This window comes from Lipotes vexillifer, unplaced genomic scaffold (genome assembly GCF_000442215.2).
Source record: "Lipotes vexillifer unplaced genomic scaffold, Lipotes_vexillifer_v1.1 scaffold659, whole genome shotgun sequence".
Taxonomy (NCBI): Eukaryota; Metazoa; Chordata; class Mammalia; order Artiodactyla; family Lipotidae; genus Lipotes; species Lipotes vexillifer.
Genome location: NW_006797529.1, coordinates 162,734 through 173,469, shown reverse-complemented (window position 1 = coordinate 173,469; position 10,736 = coordinate 162,734).

Sequence of the window (10,736 nt, the reverse complement as noted above, 5' to 3'; positions counted from 1 at the left end):
CTTTTACATGTAGCTGTCCAATTTTTCTCAGCACCACTTATTGAAGAGACTGTCTTTTCTCCATTTTATATTCTTGCCGCCTTTGTCATATATTAATTGACTATAAGTATTTGGGTTTATTTTGGGGCTCTCTATTCTGTTCCATTGATTTCTATGTCTGTTTTTGTGTCAGTACAATACTCTTTTGATTACTGTAGATTTGTAGTATAATCTGATGTCAGGGAGCATGATTACTCCACCTCTCTTCTTTTTCAAGATTGTTTTGGCTATTTGTGGTCTTATGTGTTTCCACACAATTTTAAAAAACGTTTTGTTCTAGTTCTGTATAAAATGCCATTGGTAATTTGATAGGAATTACATTGAATCTGTAGGCTTCCTTGTACAGTATGGTCATTTTAGCAGTATTTATCAGTATCTTCCAATCCAAGAACATTGTATATCTTTGAATGTTTGTGTCATCTTAAATTTCTTTCATGAAAAAGCTTTAATTCTTAACAAGATCTGAAAGACATATACATCCCCTTCCCTTAACTTATTTTTTTTCTTTGCTCTCCTTATCTACTACTCTCTAAAGCATTCTTCTCCAACTACATACTTCTTCCTGTTCTTCAAACATGCCAAGCAATGTTGGACTTACTCTTTCATGTGACTGTTCATTGTTTCTCCAGATAGCTTATCAGACTTAACTCCCTCACCTTCTTTAGGCTATTTATTTCACCTAAGGCTGTCTCTGACCACAATAAGTAAAACTGCCCCTCCTAAAAATAATCCTTTTTTGCTTTTTCTACTTTAATTTAGAAAATAACTGATAACTGAGCACAAATATCTAGTAGGAAGAATTAGTAGTTCAGCAGTAGACTCTTTATGTGTATAAAGCTATAAAATGTATACATATAATACTATATAATTAATAAAGGGGAAAGCAAAAAATTTATGTCTTCCTGTGCTTTATATTGTACCATGGATGCTATAAAAGAGATAGTAGAAGAGATCAGACAAATGTGTTAGGCTTAACATATACATTTGGAGTCACAGCAAAACATTTATAATAAAGGAGGTCATCAAGAAAATGAGTGTATAAAGAGCAGTTATTCAAAGACCATGTCTTCTTTGCGCATTGAGGTTGAGCCTAACAGGTTGGAGAGTGAGGAGAAACTGGTAATACAAATTGAAAAAGATCACTCAGAAAGATAAGAAACCTCTAAGTTTGTGTTTTAGAGGGTAAAGAGGGCTTCTTTTTTTCCCTTGAGGAAATCAATGATCAACCATTCTGAAATGTTGTTCGTTCATGGATGATAAGGACTGAGAATTTATCCTTGTAGTTTTCAAAATGAAGATATTTTTGTGACTTTGAAGCAATTTTGGTAAAGCTATAGAAGTTGAAAGCCAGATTAGAGTGGGACTCAAGAGAGTAGCAGGGAGAGATACTGGAGAAAGCAAGCAATTTGACTGCATGAGGAGGGATAGAAATGGAGTTGTAGATAAAAAGAAGAGAAAAGGAGACAGAATATTTGGATAAACAGGTAGGTTAGTAGATGTAATGATGGAAACATGTAGAAGTCTTCTTAATGGTTTTCTTAATTCTCATCTAAGAGAATAAGATTTTTTAATATCAATAAACTCATTAGCGTGACTTCTATATGGGCCTTTACATGTGCTTTTGTATTTTTTATACTATAATGGACATACCTTGAACATGGGAATAATGTTTAATTGATCCTTTTCTCTCTCTTTTTAGTTACTAGAATCATAGAATTTAAAACACAGAATGTTATCTTTTGAATTAAATTGAATGTGTGATTCCATTGCAGAATATAAGTAATATTCACAACTTCCTAAATCTCTGATATATAATAAATGTGTACCCTTTTCTTGAGGGGGGCTGTCACCCTAAAAAAGTATTCTGTTTAAGGGGATAAAATAATCAAATTTCAAAAGTAGTAACTTTGCTTCTGGCCAAAATAGAGTAACCAGGACTGAATTTACCCTTCTACCTGAAACAACTAAATGAACTGAATAAATTATGTGAAACAGTAGTTTACAAGACATTGGACATCAGGCAACAAAGGCAGTTATCCTTGAGAGAGGAGAAGCAAAATAAAACATGAAGAGAAAGAAAAGACTGAAGAGAAATAATAAGAGAATTAGTGAGTTGTAGGACAACTTCAAGCAACTTTATATATATATATATATATATATATATATATATATATATATATATAGGCATACGTTGAAGATATTTCAAGTTCAGTACTACTGCAATAAAGTAAATATCACAACAAAGTGAGTAATGTGAATTTTTTTGTTTCCCAGTATATATGAAAGTTATGATTGCACTATACTGTAGTCTATTAAATGTGTAATGGCATTAGGTCTAAAAAACGTATATACCTTACTTAAAAAATACTTTATCATTAAAAATTCTTAACATTATCTGAGCTTTCAGTAGTCAGACTAACATCAAAGATTACTGATTACAGATCATCATAACAAATAGAGTAATAAAGAAAAAGTTGGAAATAGTGCAGGAATCAAGTGACATAGAGACATGAAGTAAGCAAATATTGCTGGAAAGATGGTGCCAATAGAGTTATTCAATGCAGGGTTGCCATAAAACTTCTATTTATTAAAAAAAAATACAACATCTGCAAAGTGTGATACAGCAAAGCACAACAAAATGAGGTATGGCTATAATTGAAATTCTCAAAGTGGAAAGGGAGAGACATAAAATTATTTGAAGTATTTAAATAGGATTAAAAATTTTCCAAATTTGTGAAAATTTGAAACCCACAGATCTGTGAAGTGCAAGCTCCAACCTCAAGAAACATAAAGTATATCAACACAACCTATAGTCAAATTGCTCAAAACCAGTGATAGAATCTTAAAAGCTACCAGAATAAATAAGACATGTTATGTATAGAAAAAAAAAGAATGACAGCAGATTTCTTATTAAAAAAAAAAATTTTCAATCTAAAAGTTGGTAGACACATATTATTTAGGTAAAAATATTTTTTTAAATTTTATTGAGATATAGTTAATCCATAATGCTGTGTTAGTTTGAGGGGTACAGCAAATTCAATTAGTCATCTATGAATCCATTTTTTTTAATATTATTTTCTCATATAGGCCATTATAAAGTATTGAGTAGAGTTCTCTGTGATATACACTAGGTTCTTACTAGTCATCTGTTTTATATATAGTATTGTGTATATGTCCATCCCAATCTCCCAATTTATCCCTCCCTCCCCTTATTGCCTAGTAACCATAAATATGTTTTCTACATCTGTGACTATACTTCTGTCTTGTAACTAAGTTCATTTGTACCCTTTCTTAGATTCCACATATAAGTTATAGCATGTGATATTTGCCTTTATGTGTCTGACTTCTTTCACTCAGTATGACAATCTCTAGGTCCATGAATGTTACTGCAAATGTCATTATTTGTTCTTTATTATGCCTGAGTAATATTCCATTGTAAATATGTACCACATCTTCTTTATCCATTACTTTGTTGATGGACATTTAGGTTGCTTCCATGTCCTGGCTATTGTAAATAGTGCTGCAATGAACATTGGGGTGCATGTATCTTTTAGAATGCTGGTTTTCTCTGGGTATATGCCTAGGAGTTAGACTGCTGGGTCATACGGTAGCTCTATTTTTAGTTTTTTTTTTTTTTACATCTTTATTAGAGTATAATTGCTTTACAATGGTGAGTTAGTTTCTGCCTTATAACAAAGGAATTCAGTTATACATATACATATGCTCCCATATCTCTTCCCTCTTGCGTCTCCCTCCTACCAACCTCCCTATACCACCCCTCCAGGCGGTAACAACACCAAGGTGATCTCCTTGTGCTATGCGGCTGCTTCCCACTAGCTATTTTACGTTTGGTAGTGTATATATGTCCATGCCACTCTCTCGCTTTGTCACAGCTTACCCTTCCCCCTCCCCATATCCTCAAGTCCATTCTCTAGTAGGTCTGTGTCTTTATTCCTGTCTTACCCCTAGGTTCTTTATGACATTCTTTTTTCTTAAATTCCGTATATATGTGGTAGCATACGGTATTTGTGTTTCTCTTTCTGACTTACTTCACTCTGTATGACAGACTCTAGGTCTATCCACTTCATTATAAATAGCTCAACTTCGTTTCTTCTGCAGTTCTCACTTACTGACCTCTCTGAGGCATCTGACATATTCCACCACTGCTTTGTCTCTTGACATTCCATTTCTCCCTTGGATTTTATAACACTCATGCTATTTATATTTTTTATACCTAAACCTACTTGTTTTATCCTCTTCTTTGCACACTCTCTTCCTTGCTGCCTCTGATGTTTTCCAACATACGTTACTGAGTCTTCTATTCTCTCTCTTACTTTCCCTGGGTATTGTTGTGCACTCTTGTGTGCGCTCAGCACAAATAATAAGGTGTTCATTTCTGAGTTTTATGCCCAGGCTGGATCTCTTCTCTGAGTTCGAGACCTAGATCACTAATCCCTGCTGAAGGCTTCCTGAAAGGCTCTAAACAACTTTACACTTTAAAGTCACTATGACTTGAAGATAACTCATCTTCTGCAAATCTTATCTCTCTCTCTTTTACATTCCCTTTTTCTGGTAATGACAGATCTTTTCCCCCTTTTCTATTCAATTTTACACTACTCTTTCAACAATACCTCTAGTAGCTAATCTGTGCCATTGACATTTGGCCCTGGAATTAAAACAAAAAATAAACTTAAGGATGAATTATTAAAAATTTTCCAAACTAACTTAGAAGAGAAGAGATATATAAAACTCTCAAAAGATGTTTGTAAGTTTGTAGCGTTTATTAAAGCATAAATCTCCATTAAAAGTTTTGGGATAAACATATATAATTATTTCTGCTCTCCATTCTGACATACAGCAGCTTCAACAAAGTATTACTTGGAGAATTAAAATGACCTTCTATTTCAGTATGTGACTGTCAACCATTAACAGTAAAATTTCCTGAAAATGCTTATTCAAGGCCCTATCCTAGTTCTGCTAAATCAGAAATATTGGGGGATAGGGTTAGACAATTTTTATTTTTACACAAGTTCTTCAAATAATTCTTACGGTCAGTAAAGTTTGACAACTACTTTTTCTACTGGTCATGTTGTCAGGCTTTCCTCCTCCTATACATTCTCAATATTGATGCCAGAATGATAGCTAATAAACAAACCAGATCATAACCTTATGCTATTAAAATCCTTAGTCATTGCCCATCAGTTAATAGAGTTCAAATCCTTTTACATCACATAAAAATCCTATCAAAAACTAGTACTTAGGCTTCCCTGGTGGTGCAGTGATTGAGAGTCTGCCTGCCGATGCAGGGGACACTGGTTCATGTCCCAGTCTGGGAAGATCTCACATGCTGCGGAGCAGCTGGGCCCGTGAGCCATGGCTGCTGAACCTACACGTCCAGAGCCTGTGCTCTGCAAAGGGAGAGGCCACAACAATGAGAGGCCCGTGTACCACACACACAAAAAAGATAATCCTCTTTGTTACCTGTAGAAATAAATTTGTCATTAAGAGGACAGGCATGGGAGAAGGCAAGCAGAACGGTGGTGATAACAGCAGCCCAAGTAGTGCTGAAGGATTTGGGTGGGAGGAACCTCAGTCATGGACCATATCACGGTGCCCAAGCCGTGTGGCTGACAGGATCTTCATGCTAAGGTCAAGGGTCAGGCCAGTGCCTCTGAGGTGGGAGAGACGAGTTCAGGACATTGGTCCACCAGAGACCTCCTGACTGTAAGTAATAACGAATAGCAAAAGCTCTCCAAGAGATCTCCAACTCAATGGGAAGACCCAGCTCAAATCAATGACTGATGAGCTACAGTGCTGGACACCCTATGCCAAACAACTAGCAAGACAGGAACACAACACAACCCATAAGGAGGGAGGCTGCCTAAAATCATAATAAGGTCACAGAAGGCCACAAACACACCACCAGAGGCAGTCTTACCCAACAGAAAGACAAGATCCAAACTCGTCCATCAGAACATAGGCACCAGTCCCCTCCAAAGGAGATTTACACATCCCCACAGAACCAACCTTACCCACTGGGGGCAGACACAAAAAACAATGGGAATTACGAGCCTGCAACCTGAGAAAAGGAGACCCTAAACACAGTAAGTTAACCAAAATGAAAGGACAGATAAAAAATCAACAGATGAAGGAGCAAGGTAAAAACCCACCAGACCAAACAAATGAAGAGGAAAGAGACAGTCTACCTAAAAGGGAATTCAGAGTTAGTAAAGATTATCTAAAATCCTCGAAATAGAATGGAGAAAATTAAAAAAACTTTTAGCAAAGACTTACAAGAACTAAGAACTTAGAAGAACTAAAAAGCAAACAAACAATGATGAACAACAAAATAAATGAAATTAAAAATCCTCAAGAGAGAATTAATATCAGAATAACTGAAACAGAGGAACAGATAAGTGACCTGGAAGATAAAATAGTGGAAATAACCACTTCAGAGCACAAAAAAGAAAAAAGGATGAAAAGAATTGAAGAAGACCTCTGGGACAACATTGAACCCACCAACTTTCGAATTGTAAGGGTCCCAGAAGAAGAAGAGAAAAAGAAAGAGACTAAGAAAATATTTGAAGTGGTTATAGTTGAAAACCTCCCTAATATGGGAAAGGAGTCAGTCAAGTCCAGGAAGTGCAGAGAGTCCCAAACACGATAAATCCGAGGAGAAACAGGCCAAGACCCATGCTAATCAAACAGCCAAAAATTAAATAAAAAGAAAAATTATTAAAAGCAACAAGGGAAGAACAACAAATAACATAAAAGGGGATCCCCATAAGGTTAAGAACTGATCTTTCACCAGAAAATCTGCAAGCCAGAAGGAAGAGAAGGACATATTTAAAGTGATGAAAAGGAAAAACTGCAAGAAAAATTACTCTATTCAGCAAGGATCTCATTCAGATTAGAGAAATTAAAAACTTTAAAGACAAGTAAAAGTTAAGAGAATATAGCAACACCAAACCAGCTTTACAACCACTGCTAAGGAACTTCTCTAGATAGGAAACACAAGAGAAGGAAAAGAACTGCAATAAGAAACCCAAAACAATTAAGAAAATGGTAATATGAACATACATATCAATAACTACCTTAAATGTAAATGGATTAAATTCTCCAAATAAAAGACATAGACACTGAATGGATATAAAAACAAGACCTGTATATATGCTGTCTACAAGAGACCCACTTCAGACCTAGGGACACATACAGACTGAAAGTGACGAGATGGAAAAAGATATTCCATGCAAATGGAACTCAAAAGGAAGCTGGAGTAGTAATTCTCATAACAGACAAAATAGACTTGAAAATAAAGATTATTACTAGAGAAAAAGAAGGACACTCCATAGTGATAAAGGCGTCAATCTAAGAAGAAGATATAACAATGGTAAATATTTATGCACCCAATAAAGGAGCACCTCAATACATAAGGCAAATGCTAACAGCCATAAAAGGGGAAATCGACAGTAACACAATCAGAGAAGGCGACTTTAAAATCCTACTTTCACCGAAGGGCAGATCATCCAAAATGAAAATAAATAATGAAACATACTTTAAATGACATAAAACAAGATGGGCTGAATTGATTTTTATAGGATGTTCCATTCAAAAACAACAGAATACACTTCTCATGTGCTCATGGAACATTTTCCAGGATAGATCATATCTTGGGTCACAAATCAAGCCTTGGTAAATTTAAGAAAATTGAAATCATACCAATTATTTTTCCGACCACAACACTATGAGATGAGCTATCAATTACAGGAAAAAATTTGTAAAAAATACAAACACATGGAGGCTCAACAAAACACTACTAAACAACAAAGAGATCACTGCAGAAATCAGAGGGGAAATAAAAAAATACCTAGAAACAAATGACAATGGAAACATGGTGAACCAAAACCTATGGGATGGAGCAAAAGAAGTTCTAGGGGGTAAGATTATAGCAATATAATGCTACTTCAAGAAATAAGAAACACATCTCAAATAAAAAACCTAAACTTACACCTAAAGCAATTATAGAAGAACAAAAACACCCCAAAGTTCGCCGAAGGATAAATATCATAAAGATCAGATCAGAGCTAAGCAAAAAAGAAGAAAACAATAAAAGATCAATAACACTAAAAGCTGTTTCTTTGAGAAGATAAAACAAAAACGGATAAAGGATTAGCCAGACTCATGAAGAAAAAAAGGGAGAAGATTTAAATCAATAAATTATAACTGAAAAAGAAGTGACAACTGATACTGAAGAAATACAAATGATCATGGGAGATCATACATACAAGCAACTGTAGGCCAATAAAATGGACAACCTGGAAGAAATGGACAAATTCTTAGAAAAGCACAACCTTACCAGACTGAACCAAGGAGAAATAGAAAATATAAACAGCCCAATCACAAGCAAGAAAATTGAGACTGAGATTAAAAATATTCCAACAAACAAAAGCCCAGGGCCAGAAGTCTTCACAGGTGAATTCTTTCAATCTTTTAGGGAGGAGACAACACCTACCATTCTCGAACTCTTCCAAAATATAGCAGAGGGAGGAACACTCCCAAACTCATTCTATGAGGTCACAATTACCCTGATACTAAAAACAGACAAAGATGTCACAAAGAAAGAAAACTACAGGCCAATATCACTGAAGAACATTGATGCAAAAATCCTCAACAAAATACTAACAAAAAATCCAACAGCATACTAAATAGATCATACACCATGATCAATTGGAATTTATCCCAGGAATGCAAGGATTCTTCAATATACACAAATTAATCAATGAGGTAAACCATATTAACAAATTGAAGGGGAAAAACCATATGATAATCTCAGATGCAGAAAAGGCTTTTGACAAAATTCAACACCAGTTATGATAAAAACACTCCACAAAGTAGGTATAGAGGGGAGTTACCTCAACATAGTAAAGGCCATATATGACAAACCCACAGCCAACATCATTCTCCATAGTGAAGTACTGAAAGCATTTCTTCTAAGAACAAGAACAAGTCAACGTTGTCCACTCTCAGCAGTATTATTCAACATAGTATTGGAAGTTTTAGGCACAGCAATCAGAGAAGAAAAAGAAATAAAAGGAATCTGAATCAGAAAAGAAGTAAAGCTGTCATTGTTTGCAGATGACATAATACTATAAATAGAGAATCCTAAAGATGTTACCAGAAATCTTCTAGAGTGGTGCTGGGAAAACTGGAAAGCTACATGTAAAAGAATGAAATTAGAAAACTCCCTAACATCTTACACAATAATGAAATCCAAACTGATTAAAGACCTAAATGTAAGGCCAGATCTTATAAAACTCTTAGAGGAAAACATAGGCAGAACAGTCTATGACATAAATAAGAGCAGATCCTTTTTGATCCACCTCCAAGAGAAATGGAAATAAAAACAAAAAAAATGGGATCTAATGAAACTTAAAAGCTTTTCCACAGTAAAGGAAACCATATCAAGAATAAAAGGCAACTGTCAGAATGAGAGAAAATATCTGCAAATGAAACAACTGACAAAGGATTACTCTCTGAAATTTAAAAGCAGCTAATGCAGCTCAATATCAAAAAAACAAAAATCCCAATCCAAAAATAGGTGGAAATAAATGGATATTTCTCCAAAGAATGTATACAGTTCTCCAACGAACATATTAAAAGATGCTCAGCATCAATAATCATTAGAAAAATGCAAATCAAAACTACAATGAGGTTCACATCACAATGGTCGGTATAGCCATCATCAAAAAATATGCAAACAATAAAAGCTGAAGATTGTATGGAGAAAAAGGAACACTCATGCACTTTTGGTTGGAATGTAAATTGATACAGCCACTATGAAGAATAGTATGGAGGTTCCTTTAAACACTAAAAATAGAAATACCATGTTACCAGCAATCCCACTACTAGGCATATACCCTGAGAAAACCCTAATTCAAAAACTCTCATGTACCACAGTGTTCATTGCAGCACTATTTACAATATCTAGGACATGGAAACAACCTAAGTGTCCATCAACAGATGAATGGATGAAGAACATGTGGCACTTATATACAATGGGAATTCAAGGAGAAATACGCCAAGACACATATGAAACAAACTCTCAAAAATTAAATACAAAGAAAACATATTAAAAGCAGCAAGGGAAAAACAACAAATAACACACAAGGGAATCCCCATAAGTTTAACAGCTGATCGTTCAGCAGAAACGGCAAGACAGAAGGGAGTGGCAGGACATATTGAAAGTGATGAAGGAGAAAAACCTACAACCAAGATTACCCAGCAAGGATCTCATTCAGATTTGATGGAGAAATTAAAACCTTAACAGACAAGCAAAAGCTGAGAGAGTTCAGCTCACCAAACCAGCTCTACAACAACTGCTAAAGGAACTTCTCCAGGCAAGAAACACAAGAGAAGGAAAAGACCTACAATAATAAACCAAAACAATTAAGAAAACGGGAATAGGGACATACGTATCGACAATTACCTTAAAAGTAAATGGAATAAATGCTCCCGCCAAAAGACACAGATTGGCTGAATGGATACAAAAACAAGATGCATATATTTGCTGTCTACAAGAGACCCACTTCAGACCTAGAGACAAATACAGACTGAAAGTAAGGGGATGGAAAAAGATATTCCATGCAAATGGAAACCAAAAGAAAGCTGGAGTAGCAATTCTCATATCAGAAAATATA